Below are 12,635 nucleotides of genomic sequence, written 5' to 3' on the forward strand. Positions count from 1 at the left end.
TGAGCACTTAAAACATAGAATGAGGCTCAGGGGTAGTTATATTGTTAAAAAGCAGCTCATGTAGTGAGGAGACAGTGACTGTATTCATAGTGATTGGTTATACTATTAGAATTTTTGTAAATGAGGAAATTGGTTAGTGATTATTTCATACCAATTTTGGGGGCTAATTTAAGTTTCACTATGATTTTCAGAGACATAGGCAAAATAATGACCCACATCAAGTTAATCTTGCAAAATAAGCTAAGTTAAGCTTTCTTGTATGACTAATCTGTGTATGTCTGCTCAGAAATCAGATCTGGCCTCTTGTTTTTTTATTTGATCACTATAAAGTTACCACACCTAAAAGACCATCTATAAAACAATGGAGGAAAAGAAGAAATTTACCATCACTTCTGGGTGCACTTGAGTTACTGTATGCCAGCATAGGGAGCCCTCCCAGGAATAATCCTAACACCAACTGTCCTGACATTGGTCCACAAGGTGTTTACAGCCACAGATTTTGAGGTGAACATGTACTGTCATCCTTGGTACCAGAACTATATGGGAAATGGACACAGGAGAAACAAAGGTTGAGTTGTCTGCAGCCACAGTTTAAAATATTGAGCTTTCTTCTAATCATCACATATATAAAATGAAAGATTTTCTTCTGAGAATTAGTCAAAATTAATGTCCTTTGAAGAATATACTCAATAAGCCTACTATATATTTTTTTTCTGTTTTATGGGAATCCCATGAAAATTTTTTGTATGACACAACCCTGTAGCAGATCTGAGAATAGCTAATGTATCTATAGGCAAAGGTACTTGTGTGCATCTCACTTATCAAATTGGACCTTAGCATACTGCATCAAGCATACAATCTGTCCAGATGAGACTTGGAAGTTCCAGAAGAAATAGCAAAGTTGCCATAGACAGGCTGAATTAGCTTGAAGAAATGATTTCCAACAGCAAAAATATATATAGATTCATCAAGAACTTCAATGTATATGGTAGAAGGACAATGTGATAATATAGTTATGTAGGTCAAAATAACATGGAAGTGACTTAGAAATGTGTATATCTTAATTGTAATTTTTATATTTTCAGAATTCTTGATCATTCCACAGTTCATGTATAAAGGAAAAGAAGTCTTCTAGTAAAAAACCCAAAAGAGAAAGATTGGCAGAAGCTCCAAAATGTCAACATGTCAAAAACTGTTGCTAAATTCTGATGTCAAAATTATAAAAATAAGAAAAAGAGTGACAAAAATAATGATGATGAAAATAATGAGAGAGAGATGAGATTCAAGACCCTTCCTAAAAGGAAACAACATAACAAAGGAAAGATTACAATAATAAAAGCACAATTTGTTAGGGTAACAACACATGAATGTCAGCAGCAGTTTCATTTTGACTTTGATAAATACTGTGATTTCAATATGGGATTTTAAGATGAATTGATTCCATTCAAAACATTAAAAAAATTTTTTTAACATTTTAATTTTAAAAAGTGTTTTTTTTCTCTTAAGTTTCAATCAAATACTATTTAAAGAGATTCAAAAGTCCATTGACAAAAATAAATTCTTTACATTTTATGGAAAAAATTGAAGTGTCAATGTGATAAGATATGTTGCCCAGTTTATTTGAAAACTAAAGGTCACATATACTGTTTTTTTTTTTTAAGATTTTTAAATTTATTTATTCATGATAGACATAGAGAGAGAGAGAGAAGCAGAGACACAAGCAGAGGGAGAAGCAGGCTCCTTGCCGGGAGCCCGACTTGGGACTCGATCCCGGGACTCCAGGATCATGCCCTGGGCCAAAGGCAGGCGCTAAACCGCTGAGCCACCCAGGGATCCCCTCACATATACTATTTTGCTTATAAACTATTTTGAACAAGGAAGACATTATGTACTGGGGTTTATAAAATGTATAGATATCTTAAAAAGAAAAAAATATTTGAAAATCTTAAAGGTTATGAAGATTTCATGGAGCCCATGATGATGATGGTTATTTGGATTACATGTGAAGAAAGTAAAAATGCACTAGCTTCTCAAAGTGTGTTCCCCAGACTTGTAGTTTTCTGAAATGAATGTTTGTGTCCTTCTGAAATTTTTGTGTTGAAATCTTAGCCCTCAATATGATACTAAGAGGTGGGACTTTGGAGAGGTGATTAGGTCATGAGGGTGGAACCCTCATAAATGGGACTAATACCCTTCTTTAAAAAACCAGAGCATTCCCCTTCTGCTATGGGAAAAGATTGCTATCTGTGAACCAGGAAGCAGGCCTCATCAGACATCAAATCTGCTGGCACCTTGATCTTGGACTTCCCAATGTCCAGCCCTCCAAAAAATAAATGTTTGTTGTTTAAGTCACTCATCTGTAGTATTTTTGTTATAGCAGCCCAAACAGAGTAGGACTAGCTACATCTGCATTACTTGGATATGTATTAGAAATTCTGATTTTTGGGTTCCACCCCAGACCTACTGTATGAGGTATAGCAATCTGTTTTAACAACCTCCTGGGGTGATTCCCCCCCCCCCCGCTTTTTTTAACTTGAAGCATTACTGATAGAAAATATTAGTTTCAGGTGTACAACACGTAATTTGAAAATTGTATACATTTTGAAATTCTCACCACAGTAAGTGTAGTTATCATGTTACCAAATAACGTTATAACAATATTATGGACTATACTCTTTATGCTATACTTTGTATCCCTCTGAGTTGTTTTATAACTGAAAGTTTGTCCTTCTTATCCCTTTAACCTATTTTGCCCATCCCTCCACCCACCACCTTCTGACAACCACAGGTTCTTTGAATTTGAGTCTGTTTCTGTTTTTTTGGTTGTTGTTCATTTGTTCTTTTTAGATTCCATATATAAGTGAAATTGTATGGCATTTGTCTTCCTCAGTCTTATTTCACTTAGCATAATACCTTCTAGATACATTCATGTCATTAAAAATGGCTAGATTTTATTTTTTATTATGGAGGAGTATATTCCATTTGTGTGTGTGTGTGTGTGTGTGTGTGTGTGTGTACATACTATGTCTTCTTTGTCCTTTCTTCTATTAGTGGATACTCAGGTTGCCTTCATACATTGGCTATTATAAATAATGTTGCAATAAACATGGGGGTGTATGTATCTTTTTGAATTTAGTGTCGTATTTTTTTATAAAATACCCAGAAGTGAAATTACTGAATCATATAATATTTCTATTTTTAATTTTTTTGAGGAGCCTCCATATAGTTTTTCATAGTGTTTACACCAATTTACCTACCCATCAACAGTACATGAGGTTTCCCTTTTCACCACAATTATTATTTCCTGTCTTTTTGATACTAGCCGTTCTAACAGGTGTGAGATAATAGCTCATTGTGGTTTTAATTTACATTTCCCTGATGATTAGTGATGTTGAGCATCTTCTTATGTTCCTTTTGGCCATCTATCTGTGTGTCGCCTTTGGGAAAATGTCTACTTATGTCCTCTGCCCAATTTTAATAGAATTGTTTGATGTTGAGTTGTAGGAGTTCTTTATATAAGTTGGATATTAACCCCTTATTGGATATATCATTTACAAATATACTCTTCCTTTCAGTAGGTCGCCTTTTTGTTGTATTGATGGTTCCTTTCAATGTAAAAAAGCTTTTTTTGGTTTCATATAGTCTTGTTTATTTTTGCTTTTGCTTCTCTTGCCTGAGGAGACATGCAGAAAAATATTGCTAAGACTGATGTCTAAGAATTTATTGACTATGTTTTCTTTTAGAAGTTTTAAAGTTTCAGGTATTACATGAAAGATATGTACTGAGAAAACTGAGACACTGATGAATTGAAGCTGACATAAATAAAGACATACCATATTCATGGATTGGAAGAATATTGTTAAAATGCCCATACTACCCAAAGTGATCTAAAGGTTAAATGTAATCCCTATAAGATACCAATAATATTTTTCACAGAACTAGAACAAATAATCCCAGAATTGTATGTATCCACTAAAGACCCTGAAATAATGAAAGACATCTTGAAAAAGAAGAACAAAGCTGGAAGTAACACAATCCTAGGTCTAAAACTACTATGAAGCTATAGTAAACAAAACACAAAAATAGACACATAGTTCACCTAAACAGAATAGAAACTCCAGAATACATTCTTTCAAGGTAAATTAATCTATGATAAAGGAGTAGAAAACAGATGATAGGGATAAGACAGTCTCTTCAATATTTGGTGCTGGGAAACCTGCATAGCTACATTCAAAAGAATGAAATAACCATTTTATTATACTAGATCTTTTATCTATTTGGTTAAATTTATTCCAAAATATTTAATTTTTTGATAACATTGTACATGGGATTGTTTTCATAAATTATTTTTCTGATATTTCATTATTAGTGCATAAAAATGCAACAGGTACATCAATTTTTTATCCCACAAATTTACTGAATTCATTTATTAGCTCTATTAGATGTAGCTGTAGTACTCTAGCTAGGACTTCCAGTACTATGTTGAATAAATGGGCTAAGAGCAGACATCTGTGCTTTGTTCCTGATCTTTGAGGAAAAGCGTTCAGTTTTTCACCATTGAGTATGATGTTAGCTGTGGGTTTTTCATATATGGCTTTTATTATGTTGATAAATGTTTCTTCCAAATGTACTTTAGTGAGAGATTTTTAGCATGAGCAGATGGTGAATTTTATCACATGCTTTTTCTGCATCTGTTGAGATGATTTCATGATTTTTGTTAATTCATTCATTTTGTTACTATGGTGTATCACGTTGATTGATTTGCAAATTTGGAACCATTTTTCATCCCTAGAATAAATCTCACTTGATCATTATGAACAATCCTTTTAATATATTGTAGAAATCAATTTGCTAATATTTTTTGAGTATTTATACATATATATATTTTAGTATTTTTATATCTATATTCATAGATAAACCTATGCCTATCAGATTTTGGTGTCAGGGTAATCCTAGTTAGAATTTGGAAGCATTACTTCCTCTACTATTTGTTTGGAATAGTTTGAGAAAGGTGAGTATTGCTTATTTATTTTTTATTTTTATTTTTTTGCTCTTTCCATAGGCTTTTTTTTTTTTTTTGGTTGTAGTTTCAAGTTTTTATTTAAATTCCTGTTAGCGTATAATATAATATTAGTTTCAGTAATATAATTTTGTGGTTTATCACTCACTCACTATGACACTCAGTGCTCCTCATAATACCCACCACCCATTTAACCCATCCTCCCCCACCCCTCTAGCAACCCTCAGTTTCTTATAAGCGTCTGTTTTATGGTTTGCCTCTCTTTTTCCTCCACTATGTTCATTTGTTTCATTTATTTTTTAGAATTCCATGTAGGAGTAAAACCATATGGTATTTGTCTTTTTCTGATTGAGTTATTTTGCTTAGCATAATACATTCTAGTCCTATTCACATCCTTGCAAATGGCAGGATTTCATTCTTTTTGATAGCTGAGTAATTTTCCACATATGTGTAAGTGTGTGTATGTATATATATACATACACACACATACACACACACACACATATATATATACATATACACACATACACACGCACACACTACTTTATTCATTTATCAATTGATGAATATTTGGCTCTTTCCATAATTTGGCCATTGTTGATAATGCTGCTGCTATAAACATCAATATTTTCAAATCAGTATTTTTGTATCCTTTGGGTAAATATGTAGTTGTACAATTGCTGGGTCATACGGTAGTTCTATTTTTAACTTTTGAGGAACCTCCATACCGTTTTTCCAGAGTGGCGGCACCAGTTTGCATTCCCACCAACAGTATAAGAGGGTTCCCCTTTGGCCACATCCTCACCAACATCTGTTGTTTCCTGTGTTAATTTTAGCCATTCAAACAGATGTGAGGTGATATCTAACTGTAGTTTTAATTTGTATGTCACTGTGATGAGTGATGTGGAACATCTTTTTATCTGTTAGCCATCTGTATGTCTTCTTTGAAAAAATGTCTATTCATATCTTCTGCCCATTTCTTTTTTTTAATTTTATTTAAATTCAATCTGCCAACATATAGTATAACACCCAGTGCTCATCTCATCACGTGCCCTTCTTAATGCCCATTACCCAGTTATCCTAATACCCCACTCACCTCCCCTTCTGCAACCCTTTGTTTGCTTCACAGAGTTAGGAGTCTCTCATGGTTTGTATTCCCCTCTAACTTTTCCCCACTCAGTTTCCCCCCTTCCCTTATGGTCCCTTTCACTATTTATATTCCACAAATGAATGAGACCATATGATAATTGTCTTTCTCTGATTGACTTATTTCACTCAGCATAAGACCCTCCAGTTCCATCTATGTCAGTGTAAATGGTAGATATTCAGCCTTTCTGATGACTGCGTAATATTCCATTGTGTATATATCCCACATCTTCTTTAGCCCTTCATCTGTAGAAGGGCATTGTGTTCTGCCCATTTCTTAACTGGATTTGGGGTTTTGATTTAGATAAGTTATTTATGGATTTTGGATACTAACCCTTTATTACATATATCTTCTCCCATTTGAAAAGTTTTATTTTAGTTGGGTTGTGTCCTTTACTATGCAGAAACTTTTTATCTTAATGAAGCCCAATAGTTTATTTTTACTTTTGTTTCCCTTGCCTCTGGAGCTGTGTCTAGAAAGAAGTTTCCACAGCTGATGGCAAAGATGTTAATGCCTCGTATTCTCTAGGTTTTCTATCTCACATTTAGGTCTTTCATCCATTTCACATTTATTTTTTGTGTATAGTGTAAGAAAGTGGTTCAATTCATTCTTCTGCATGTAGCTGTCCAATTTTCCCAACACTATTTGTTGAAGAGACTGTCTTCCATTGGATATTCTTTCCTGCTCTGTTGAAGATTAGTTGACCATATAATTGTGGGTCCATTTCTGGGTTTTCTGTTCTGTTCTACTGATCTATGTGTGTTTTTTTTTTTTTTTGTGCCAGCACCATACTGTCTTGATTGCTATAGCTTGTAATATAACTTGAAGTCTAGGAATTGTGATGCTTTCAGCTTTGCTTTGCTTTTTCAAGATGGTTTTGGATATTCAGGGTCTTTTATGGTTCCATACAATTTTTAGTATTGTTTGTTCTAGCTCTGTGAAAAATGCTAGTGGTATTTTGATATGGAGCATTAAATGTGTAGATTTCTTTGGGTAGTATAGACATTTTAACAGTATTTGTTCTTCTAGTCCATGAGCATGGAATATTGTTTTCGCTTCTTTGTGTCATCTTCAATTCCTTTCATAAGTGTTCTATAGTTTTCAAGGTACAGATTTTTTACCTCTTTAAGTTTATTTGTAGGTATCTATGGGTTTTGGCGCAATTGTAAATGGGATTGGTTCGTTGATTTCTCTCTCTGCTACTTCATTATTGATGTATAGAAACATTATTGATGAATATACAGATTTCTGTATATTGAGTTTGTATCCTACAACTTTACTGAATTCATGTGTCAATTCTAGCATTTTTTTTGGTGGAGTCTTTCAGGTTTTCTACATAGCATGTCAGTTGTCTGCAAATAGTGAATGTTTGACTTCCTCCTTACTGATTTGGATGCCTTTTATTTCTTTTTATTTTGTGATTGGTGAGGATAGGACTTCCAGTACTATGTTAAATAATAATGGTGAGAGTGGACATGGCTATCTTGTTCCTGTCCATAGGGGAAAAGTTCTCAGTTTTTCCCTATTGGGGATGATATTAACTGTTAGTTTTTTTTGTATATGACTTTTATAATAATGAGGTATGTTCTCTCTAACCCTGCTTTAAGGGTTTTTATCAAGTATTGTTACTATATTTTCTCAAATGCTTTTTATGCATCTATTGAAAGGCTATTATGGTTCTTATTCTTTCTTTTATTAATGTGATTGATTTGTGAATATGGAACCACCCTCACAAACCAGGAATAAATCCCACTTGATCATGGTAAATGATTCTTTTAATGTGCTGTTAGATTTTACTTCCCTAGTATCTTATTGGAAACTTTTATATCCATGTTCATATGGGGTATTGTCCCGTAGTTCTCTTACTTTAGTGACATCTTTGTCTGGTTTTGGAATCAGGGTAATTATGGCCTTGTAGAATGAATTTGTAAGCTTTCCTTCCATTTCTAATTTTTGGAATAGTTTGAGAAGAATAGGTACTAACTCTTCTTTAAATGTTTGGTATAATTTCCTTGTGAAACCATATGGCCCTGGACTTTTGTTTGTTGGGAGATTTTTTTTTTAATTAAGCAGAAATTTTATTTCCAAAGTCATCAAAGATTATTACAAACAGAAAGTATCCTTTTAAAAGTATCCCAAATTAGGGGCGCCTGGGTGGGTCAGTCATTTGAGCATCCTACTCTTGATTTTGGCTCTAGTTTTGATCTCAGGGTCATGAGATTAAACCCCAGGTCAAGTTCTGCACTGAGTGTGGATCCTACTTAAGATTCTATCTCTCCTTCTCTCTCTGCTCCTCTCCACTCTGCTTTTATGAGTGTTCAATAACTCTTTCCTAAAAATGTTTAAAAATGCATCTGAGATTAAATTGAAGAGACATCATCAAAGTAAAACAGTTGTGACATTAAGAATTAATTTAGGTTGTAGAATTTTTCACATTATTTGGTTTTTAATCATTGCAATGTTCTGAAATCACATTTAAACATTTTTTTTAAGCCATGAAAATAGGGGCAGGGGAAAAAGGGGGGCATGAAATAGTCGTGCCAGGGTGGCTCAGTCAAGTGTAAGGCTCTTTATTTCAGCTGAAGTCACAATCTCAGGGTTGTGAGATTGATCCCTCCATTGGACTCCATACTCAGTTTAGAATCTGCTTAAGATATTCTCTCTCTCTCTCTCTCTCTCTCCCTCCCCCCCTCCTCCCTCTGGCCCTCCCCCAACTTGTGCACGTGTGCTCTCTCTAGAATACATAACTAAATCTTTTCCTTAAAAAGACATGAAACGAAGTGGTTCTTTTTTTTTTTTTTTTTTAAAGTACAACCACAACCATAAAATAGAGGAACTTAAGAAAGACCAAATCTGCTTCATACATATGATGGGGCAATCTAATACACAACACAACATGAATCTTTCCAAACAAGTTTGCTAAGAAATAACTCCCATGTTTATAGTTACAAATAAAACAATATTCTCAGAGAAATCTAGACATCCTTTGATTAATAAAGCCTATTCTTTTTCCAGTTTTATACTTGTTTATCTTTAAAAACCAGATCTGTGAGAAAAGAACAAGTTTTGTTATGGTATAAAAACCTTAGAAACAACAAATTACGAATATTCAATTTTTTAACAAAAATATTTTCCTTCCCAAAATATAAACATCCAGTAAACAAAACAAATATTCCAGGTGTAGAAACAGGTGTATTTGGGGAGAACATTTTATTTGTCTTATATATAAAAACACTTTGCCAAAAGAGTCAGGACATTATTACTTAGTCTACTCCTAAAATGAGTTTCCTTATCTAAGTAGAAACTCATCAATTTGGGTAGAATTTTGGCTTTAGGAGCAGGCTACAGGAAAGGTCTGAAATATCTAGAAATCATTTGGCTGGAGAAAAATGTTCTCTTGAGACCTGGAGACAGTTTTTTCATCACTTCATGCTTAAAAGCATTCCTCAGTGAATTTCTTCCCTATAGCCTTTAGAATAAGGCACAGAATCTGGGGTTCTGGAAGCAATTGCTTCCAGCTGAAATACCTGCCAGCAGGGCATTTCTGAAGTCAGTACTCTTGAAACTCTGCAGCTGTCTGCAAGACCTTGATCTTCTCTACGCTGGCCTCTAGCTTGAGCTGCTCCACTAGGTGATACATGGCCTTTATGCTGGCCCTGGAAGACATGGCAGCAGTGGCACTGGGCTCTAGGGCAGGGGAGCTGGACTGCAGAAGCTGTTGGGAGATTTTTGATTACTGCTTCAGTTTATTTGCTGGTTATTGGTCTGTTCAGGTTTTCTATTTCTTCCTGTTTCAGTTTGGTATTTTACGTGTTTCTAGGAATTTATCCATTTCTTCCAGATTGTCCAGTGTGTTGGCATATAGGTTTTCATAATATTTTCTTATGATTGTTTGTATTTATGTGGTGTTGGTTGTGATTTCTCCTTTCTCGTCTGTGATTTTATTTATTTGAGTCTTTTCTTTATGGTAAGTCTGGGTAGGGATTTAACAATTTTTTCCTGGATTTATCAATTTTTTAATAAGATATTTATCTATTTATTTATTTATTTATTTATTTGAGAGAGAGAGAGAGAGCGAGCATGAGCAGGGGAGAGGGGCAGAGGGAAAAGGAGAAGCAGGCTACCTGCGGAGCAGAGAGCCTAATGTGGGGCTGGATCCTAGGACCCTGATATCATGACGTGAGCTGGAGGCAGACACCTAACAGACTGAGCCACCCAGGTGCCCCAGGATTTATCAATTTTATTAATTTTTTCAAAGAACCAGCTTCTGGTTTCATCATTCTGGGTTTTTTGTTTGTTTCTATATAGTTTATTTCTGCTGTAATTTATATTATTTCCCTGCTTATGCTGGCTTTCAACTTCATTTGTTGTTCTTTGTCTAGCTCCTTTAGGTGTAAGGTTAGGTTGTGTATTTGAGATTTTTTCTTACTTCTTGGGGTAGGCCTGTATTGCTATATGCATCTGTTTTTGACCACTTTAGCTCTATCCCAAAGATTTGGGGTCATCGTATTTCCATTTTCATTTGTTTCCATGTATTTTTTAATTTATTCTTTAATTTCTTTGTTGATCCATTCATTTTTTAGTAAGATGTTCCTTAATATCCATGTGTTTGTGGTCTTTCCAAATTTTTTCTTGTATTTCACTTCAAGTTTCACAGCACTGTGTTCAGAAAATATGTATGGTATGCTCTCAATCTTTTTGAACTTGTTGAGGCCTGACTTGTGACCCAGTATGTGATCTATTCTGGAGAATGTTCCATGTGCACTTGAAAAGAATGTGTATTCTGCTGCTTTAGGATGAAACGTTCTGAATATATCTGATAAGTCCATCTGGTCCAGTGTGTCATTCAAAGACACTATTATTGAAGGGGAGGGGCAAGATGGCGGAAGAGCAGGGTCCCCAAATCACCTGTCCCCACCAAATTACCTAGATAACCTTCAAACCATCCTGAAAATTTACGAATTCGGCCTGAGATGTAAAGAGAGACCAGCTGGAATGCTACAGTGAGAAAAGTCCGCGCTTCTATCAAGGTAGGAAGACGGGAAAAAGAAATAAAGAAACAAAAGGCCTCCGAGGGGGAGGGGCCTCGCGAGGAGCCGGGCTGAGGCCGGGGCGAGTGTCCCCAGGACAGGAGAGCCCCGTCCCGGAGGAGCAGGAGCTGCACCAACCTTCCCGGGCGGGCGGAAAGGGGCCCGCAGGGAGTTGGAGCAGGACCCAGGAGGGCGGGGATGCCCTCGGGCTCCCGGGGACACTAACAGACACCTGCGCCCCGGGAGAGTGCTCCGAGCTCCCTAAGGGCTGCAGCGCGCACGGCGGGGCCCGGAGCAGCTCGGAGGGGCTCGGGCGGCGGCTCCGCGGAGGGGGCTGCGGGGCGGGAGCGCGAATCCACCAGCGCAGGCCCTGGAGCACAGGGCGCCGGGACACAGCCCAGGATCCGGCCTCCCCCGGGACAGGCAGAGGCCGGGAGGGCCCGAGACAGCGAGGACGCTTCTGCCTCGAGCTGAGCAGATCAGTGGCCCCGCCCCGGAGCCTCCAGGCCCTGCGGACGGAGAGCCGAGAGCCCCGAGCCCCGTAGTTCCTGCGGAGGCTGAATCCAGGCTTCCAGAGTTGCCATAGCAACTGCGGCTGTTCCTCCTGGGGCCCCACGGGGTAAACAACCCCCGCTGAGCCCGGCAGCAGGCAGGGGCAGAGCAGCTCCCCCAAGTGCTAACACCTGAAAATCAGCGCAACAGGCCCCTACCCCAGAAGACCAGCTAGAGGGACCAGTGATACTCCCCCGTGTTCCAATACAACTTGTTTTTGGCCACTCTGCACTGAGCAAAATGACTAGAAGGAAAACCTCACCTCGAAAGAAAGAATCAGAAACAGCCCTCTCTCCCACAGAGTTACAAAATCTGGATTACACTTCAATGTCAGAAAGCCAATTCAGAAGCACCATTATACAGCTACTGGTGGCTCTAGAAAAAAGCATTAAGGCCTCACGAGACTTCATGACTGCAGAATTTAGATCCAATCAGGCAGAAATTAAAAATCAATTGAATGAGATGCGATCCAAACTAGAAGTCCTAACGACGAGGGTTAACGAGGTGGAAGAACGAGTGAGTGACATAGAAGACAAGTTAATGGCAAAGAGGGAAACTGAGGAAAAAAGAGATTAAACAATTAAAGAACCATGAAGACAGATTAAGGCAAATAAATGACACTCTAAGGAAGAAAAACCTACGTTTAATTGGGGTTCCCGAGGGCGCCGAAAGGGACAGATGGCCAGAATATGTATTTGAACAAATCCTAGCTGAAAACTTTCCCAATCTGGGAAGGGAAACAGGCATTCAGATCCAGGAAATAGAGAGATCCCCCCCTAAAATCAATAAAAACCGTTCAACACCTCGACATCTAATAGTGAAGCTTGCAAATTCCAAAGATAAAGAGAAGATCCTTAAAGCAGCAAGAGACAAGAAGTCCCTGACT

The 12,635-nt window shown here is 37.0% G+C and overlaps 1 protein-coding gene and 1 pseudogene across 2 annotated transcripts in view; one reads left to right on the top strand and one right to left on the bottom strand.

Annotated features, from left to right (window-relative positions):
- The window catches only part of NOL4 (nucleolar protein 4), a 400,678-nt gene that overhangs the window by 258,713 nt on the left and 129,330 nt on the right, over nucleotides 1–12,635 (top strand). The gene's annotated exons all lie outside the window — the stretch shown is intronic.
- On the bottom strand, nucleotides 9,639–9,834 carry LOC129508601 (guanine nucleotide-binding protein G(I)/G(S)/G(O) subunit gamma-10-like; annotated as a pseudogene).

This window comes from Nyctereutes procyonoides, unplaced genomic scaffold (genome assembly GCF_905146905.1).
Source record: "Nyctereutes procyonoides isolate TBG_1078 unplaced genomic scaffold, NYPRO_anot_genome, whole genome shotgun sequence".
NCBI lineage: Eukaryota > Metazoa > Chordata > Mammalia > Carnivora > Canidae > Nyctereutes > Nyctereutes procyonoides.